Source organism: Carcharhinus amblyrhynchos, chromosome 9 (assembly GCF_965287045.1).
Source record: "Carcharhinus amblyrhynchos chromosome 9, sCarAmb.v2.hapA, whole genome shotgun sequence".
Lineage (NCBI taxonomy): Eukaryota > Metazoa > Chordata > Chondrichthyes > Carcharhiniformes > Carcharhinidae > Carcharhinus > Carcharhinus amblyrhynchos.
Genome location: NC_137332.1, coordinates 89,881,700 through 89,888,918, shown reverse-complemented (window position 1 = coordinate 89,888,918; position 7,219 = coordinate 89,881,700). Strand labels below are relative to the sequence as shown.

General features: G+C 45.6%; 1 non-coding gene across 1 annotated transcript; it reads left to right on the top strand.

Moving 5' to 3' along the window:
• Window positions 1-6,773: 6,773 nt before the first annotated feature.
• Window positions 6,774-6,936, top strand: LOC145348773 (U1 spliceosomal RNA). The gene has a single exon (XR_013888011.1). It is a non-coding gene; the product is annotated as a U1 spliceosomal RNA (small nuclear RNA).
• Window positions 6,937-7,219: the final 283 nt, after the last annotated feature.

Sequence of the window (7,219 nt, the reverse complement as noted above, 5' to 3'; positions counted from 1 at the left end):
AACATTAAACTCCACCATAACAAGATGCAGAGAAGAGATCCTTGATCTCTCTACCAGGAAACAACTTGACTGCTTTCACAAAGATAACCAAATCGAATCCAAGTGTAAAGCTTTCACAGACTGGAAACTCCACCACAACTCAAGGGAAAAAAAGGAGCAGTCCGACAGGTGGTCGAATGGGGCAATGCAGCATAAAACCCACAACATTAGGAGCCAGTAAGGGCAGCATGGACATGGGCATAGGCAACTCTCCTGAATGGCCGAGGTTTCATTTTGAGATGATGTCCCTTATTCATGTTCCTCCCAGCAGAGGGAGCAGTTTCTCTATCTCTAAACCCTTCCTGTTCATTGTAAATTGAGTGTTGTGTTCAGGCAGTGGGTATTAATCAGGAGTTCACTTGTGATCCTATTAATCGGGGTAAATTCACACTCTGGTTGTTGGGTCGCAAGGTTTGTGTTTGTCTCTGTCAATAAAAAATTATAAACGGGTAACGATTACAACAACAACTTGCATTTATATAGCCCCTTTAACAATATAATGTCCTGTGGAGATTCACAGGAACATTCTAGCACGAGCTGTGACAGTGAGTTGTATCAGGAGATATTAGGCCAGAATAATAAATATTTGGTCAGAGGTAGTGGTTAAGGATTGTCTGAGGCAGAGAAGGGGGGAGGTTTAAGGAGGAAATTCCAGACGGTTTGGGTCCAAGCAGCTGAAGAATTGATGAACAATGGCGGAGTGAATAAAATCAGAGTTGCTGAGGAGACCAACACTACAGGAGTGGAGTTAGATTGGAGGGTTGTGGGGATGGAGGACAGGGAGGAGTGAGACCATGGAGGGATTTGAAAACAAGGAGAGAATTTTCACATTAAGACGTTGCAGGTTAGGTTGATTGGCCGTGCTAAATTGCCCCTTGGTATTAGGGGGTTTAGCAGGGTAAATGGATGGGGTCTGGGTGGGTTGTGGTCGGTGTGGACTTAATGAGCTCAACACTCCTCCTTCTGCACTGTGGGCATTCTATGTTGTTCAACTGGGACCCAATCTTTAAAGTAAAGTTTAAAGTTTATTTAGGCTTACATTAACACTGTAATGAAGTTACTGTGAAAATTCCCCAGTCACCACACTCCGGCACCTGTTCGGGTGCACTGAGGGAGAATTTAGCATGGCCAATGCACCTAATCAGCACATCTTTTGGACTGTGGGAGGAAATTGGAGCACCCAGAGGAAACTCATGCAGACACGGGGAGAATGTGCAAACTCTGCACTGTCACCCAAGCCAGAATCGAACCTGCATCCCTGGCGCTGTGAAAACCACTGCACCTTCTTGCCGCCCCTGTCAGCATCTGTCAACCTGTCAGCAATTGTCCAGGTGACAGGTCCGGGTTCAGATTCAGGCTCCTGAGTTTTAGATGACCTCAAGTGTACTGAGGTTAGAAGATGGGAGTGTGTTGGAACAGTCAGCTCCAGGGGTAATGGAGTGAGGAGTGAGGGTTTCAGCAGTCGATGAGCTGAGACAGGGTGAGGTTGGGTGATATTACAGAGGTGGAACTGGATGGTACAGTTCCATTATTCACCACAAGCTCAGTCTGTGTAACCTGTCCTCTTAATTTAACCCCTTTAACCCCAGGGACATTCTGCTGAAACTTCACTGCATTCCCTCCAAGGCAATAGGATATGCGGTGCCCAAAACTGAACACAGTTCTCCAGATGGGGATAAAACAGATCTCTGGAATATAATTTCCGACCCTCAGTATTCCAGCCCTTGGGATAAAGGACAGCATTCTGTAATGTTTCTATCTGTCCAATATATTTTTGGTTTTGAATCCCTAAATCTTTGGACTTGTCCACAGTTCCCAATTTCTCACTGGGGCAGCACGGTGGCACAGTGGTTAGCATTGCTGCCTCATAGTGTGAGGGACCCAGGTTCAATTCCTGTCTTGGGTAACTGTCTGTGTGGAATTTGCACGTACTCCCCGTGTCCTTTGGGTGCTCTAGTTTCCTCCCACAGTCCAAAGATGTGCAGGTCAGGTGAATTAGCTCTGGTAAATGTGCAGGGTTATAGAGAAAGGGCAGGGAGGAAGGCCAGGGTACAATGCTTTTTTGGAGAGTCAGCGCAGACCCAAAGGACCGAATGGCCTCTTTCTGTACTATGGGATTCTTTTCCATAGATTTTATAGACCATGCCAGAAATATTCAGTTTGATTTTTTTTAAGTTCCACAGTGGATGATCTGTCTTTCCCACATTAAACTCAATCTGTTACAGTTTTACCCACTCACTTTATCTGTTAATATCCCTTTGGAACTTTCTGTTCCCATCGATGCAACTTACTGACCATCTGAACTTAGTAACATTTATAACTTTGATACACAACTTTCCCTCACTGATACATTTATAAATGTGATGAACAGTTATGGCCCCAGTACAGATCCCTGCGAGAGCACCCTACACATCCCACCAATCAGATTACTTACTCATTAACCCCAATCCCTGTCTCCGACCTCCCAAAACAATCCCCAGCCCAAGTCAAAAGACCCCATCTCGTTCAGAGATCTTGGAGGGTTGTGTGGCTGGAGGATGTTACAGGGATAGGGAGGGGCGAGGCCATGGAGGGATTTGAAAACAAGATGAGAATTTTAACATGGGCCAGTCAGTGAGCACAGGAAGTGATAGGGGAACAAGATTTGCCACGAGTTAAAAATGTCGGTGGCAGAGTTTTAGATCATCTCAAGTTTCCAGAGGTAGAGTGTGGGAGATCAGCAAAGAGAGTGTTGAACTGTCGAGGTATGAGCGAGGGTTTCAGCAGAAGAACAGCTGAGACAGGAGTGAGATCAGCTGACGTTACAGAGGTGGAGATCAACAGTCTTGGTGATGGCACAAATATGTGATCAAAATCTCATCTCCGGGGCAAATATGACGCCAAGGATCCAATTCCCGGAAATATAGAGAGGATCCTGGCGAGAGGAGGGTATGATGAAATATTGCGACTGTTAAGTTGGTAATACTGGTAGAAGGACTAGAATCTCAAAGTATTGAATAGTGGGAACTGGACAGGTAATGTTAAAAAGACGAGCTGGAAGACTTTGTAGAGCTTACATGGCAGTTCAGCAGTTAGTTTGCAGACACTGAATTCTACACTGCCTGTTTCCGTGCTGGGTAAACTCAGGAGGTCTGTCAGCATCTGCGGAGAGAGAAATGAAGTTAACATTTGGAAACCTTTGACCCTTCTACAGGACAGTATCCATAAAAGCCAGACAGGGTGCCTCACACTGGTTCTGACATCCATCATTATGAAGTGCTTTGAAAGGTTAGTCGTGACCCAAATCAATTCCAGCCTCCCGGACTGCCTGAATCCACTACAGTTTGCCTATGCAACAAGTCCACAGTGAACACTATCTCCCTGACCCTACACTCAACCCTGGAACACCCAGATAACAAAGACACGTATGTCAGACTCCTGTTCATAGACTACAGCTCAGCATTTAACACCATTATTCCTATCAGACTCAACTCCAAACTGGAGCTCAGCTCCTCCCTCTATGACTGGATTCTAGACTTCCTAACCCCAGACCACAATCAGTAAGGATAGGCAACAATACCTCCTCCTCGGTCATCCTCAACACCGGTGCCCACAAGGCCCTGTCTTCAGCCCTTTACATATATGACTATATGGCCAAATTCCCCCACCACTCAATTTTCAAGTTCGCTGATGGCACCGCAATAGTTGTAGAACATAGAACATAGAGCACTACAGCACAAACAGGCCCTTTGGCCCACAAGTTGCACCGATCATATCCCTACCTATCTATAACCTTCAATCCCATTAACTCCCATGTCCTCATCTAGAAGTCTTTTAAAAGACCCCAGCGAGTTCGCCTCTACCACCATTGACGGCAGCCGATTCCACTCACTCACCACCGTCTGAGTGAAAAACTTACCCCTAACATCTCCTTTGTACCTACTCCCCAGCACCTTAAACCTGTGTCCTCTCGTCGCGACCATTTCAGCCCTGGGAAATAGCCTCCGAGAATCCACCCAATCTATACCTCAACATCTTATAAACCTCTATCAGATCGCCTCTCAACCTTCGTCTGTCCAGGGAGAAAAGACCGAGCTCCCTCAACCTATCCTCATAAGGCATGCCACCCAATCCAGGCAACATCCTTGTAAATCTCCTCTGCACCCTTTCAATAGCTTCCACATCCCTCTTGTAGTGAGGCGACCAGAACTGCACAGACTACTCCAAGTGGGGTCTGACAAGGGTCTTATAAAGTTGCAACATTATCTCCCAACTCCTAAACTCAATCCCTCGCTTAATGAAGGCTAGAACACGGCTTCTTGGTCACATTCTCCACCTGCGAGGCTGATTTAAGAGTCCTATCCACCCAGACCCCAAGGTCCTTCTGATCCTCTACACTGCTAAGAGTCCTACCCTTGATACTCCTTCATCCCATTGGACCTGCCAAAATGGACCACTACACATTTGTCCGCGTTGAAGTCCATCTGCCACTTCTCTGCCCAGTCTTGCATCCTATCTATGTCACACTGCAACCTCTGACATCCCTCCAGACTATCCACAACACAACCGACCTTCGTGTCGTCGGCAAACTTACCAACACATCCCTCCACTTCCTCATCCAGGTCATTTCTGAAAATGACAAACAGCAAGGGTCCCAGAACAGATCCCTGGGGCACTCCACTGGTGACTGACCTCCATGCAGAAAAAGACCCATCTACAACCACTCTCTGCCTTCTGCAGGCAAGCCAGTTCTGGATCCACAAGGCAACAGCCCCCTGGATCCCATGCCCCTCACTTTCTCAAGAAGTCTTGCATGGGGGATCTTTTCAAATGCCTTGCTGAAGTCCATGTAAACCACATCCACTGCTCTTCCTTCGTCAATGTGTTTAGTCACATTTTCAAAGAACTCAACTAGGCTCATAAGGCACAATCTGCCCTTGACAAAACCGTGCTGACTATTTCTGATCATACTAAACTTCTCTAAATGTTCATAAATCCTGTCCCTCAGAATCCTCTCCATCAACTTACTAACCACTGAGGTCAGGCTCACCGATCGGTAATTTCCCAGGCTACCCCTGTTCCCTTTCTTGAAGATAGGAACCACATCCCCAATCCTTCGGAACCTCTCCCGCCTCCATCGATGATGCAAAGATCATCGCCAGGGGCTCTGCAATCTCTTCCCTCACCTCCCACAGTAACCTGCGGTACATCCCATCCGGTCCCAGCGACTTATCTATCTTGATGCAATTTACAAGTTCCAACACACCCTCTTTCTTAACGTGCACATACTCAATCTTTTCAGTCCGCCGCAAACCTACAGCACAACCTCCCAGATCCTTTTCCACTGTGAATACTGAGGCAAAGTATTCATTAAGCACCTCTGCCAACTGGTTCCACACAGACTTCTCCCCCTTCACCTTTTATAGGTCCTATTCCTTCACACCTCATCCTTTTACTCTTCACGTATTTGTAGAACGCCTTGGGGTTCTCCTTAATCTTACCCGCCAAGGCCTTCTCATGTCCCCTTCTGGCTCTCCTAATTTCCTTTTTAAGCTCCTTCCTACAACCCATATAACTCCTCTCAATCCTTAACATCTCCTAGCTCTCTGAACCTGCTGTATGCCTTTCTTTTCTCAAAAATGACCTCAAAAATGATGAGAGTGAGTACAGGAATTAGATAGAGAATCTGTTGACCTGGTGCAGCAACAATAATCTCTCCCTCAATGTTTTCTGAGGAAACAAAGGGAATTTGCCATGTCCACTACAACTCTCACCAACTTTTACAGATGCACCATAGAAAGCATTCTTTCTGGTTGTATCACAGCTTGGTATGGTTCCTGCTCTGTCCAAGACCACAAGAAACTACAAAGGGTTGTGAATGAAGCCCAGTCCATCACTCAAACCAGCCTCCCATCCATGGACACTGTCTACACTTTCCACTGCCTCGGAAAAGTAGCCAGCATAATTAAGGACCCCACGCACCTTGGACATTCTCTCTTCCACCTTCTTCTGCTGGGAAAAAGATACAAAAGTCTGAGGTCACATACCAACCAACTCAAAATCAGCTTCTTCCCTGCTGCTCTCAGACTTTGAATGGACCTACCTTGGATTAAATTGATCTTTCTCTACGCCCTAGCTATGATTGTAACACTACATTCTTCACTCTCTCCTTTCTTTCTCTAAGTACAGTATGCTTTGTCATTAGAATATGCAAGAAACATGTGTACTCATACATGTGACATAATCAATCAAATCAAATTATTTTGCTTTAAATAAACTTACTCCGTCTTCTGAGAGATAATTCAATAGAAGATGGGTTTTCGATGTCTGCTAAAATGTAACAATCAGTCTTCATTGTCTCCACAACCACAGGAGATTAAAGTTCAGATTTTTGAATTTAATCTCTTCTTTTCAAGTGTCTCTGTCTGAAGTTGTGATGTGCCATTTCCTTCCCTCTCCTGGGATCAGTTGATCAATTACAATCCACATAGGAATTTTTCAGAAGATGGTCACTTTACCATCTCAGCCATCATGTCTGGGAAAAATGCCCTTGAAGTCAGTTCTTTTGAAAAAACAAAAAATGAGATCATAGGAAAACCCTCGAGGGTGCAGTGAGAAAACTGTGTGTTAGTTTAGAGTTTGGAGCTCCTGAGGTGACGTCATGATTTAAACATGATGTGGGGCAAGTGGAAGCAGCTAATTGGGTGAGTACAGTTGGCTAAATATTTACTACTTTTATTGTTTATAGTCTGTAAGGCTTTACCTGGCAGGGGTGAAACCATGATCAGGAAGGTGGTTCGCCCAGGACGAGGCTATCCCATTGCACTTCGGGTGTGCTGACGCCTGCGATGTCCCCAAATGCGGGATACTCGACTGCAAAATTTGTGGGTCTATAGTTTGTAAGGGCTTTATGCTGTGGACCAGGAAGGGCTCCAGATTTATTAATTATAGAATCATAGAAAAACTACAGCACAAACAGGCCCTTCAGCCCACAAGTTGCTCCAATCATTTCTCTACCTACTAGGTTTACCTATAACCTTCAATCCTATTAAGTCCCATGTACTCATCCAGATGTCCCTAATGAATTTGCCTCCACCACCACCAATGGCAGCCGATTCCACTCACCCACCACTCTCTGAGTGAAAAACTTACCCCAACATCTCCTCTGTACCTACTCCCCAGCACCTTAACCCTGTGTCCT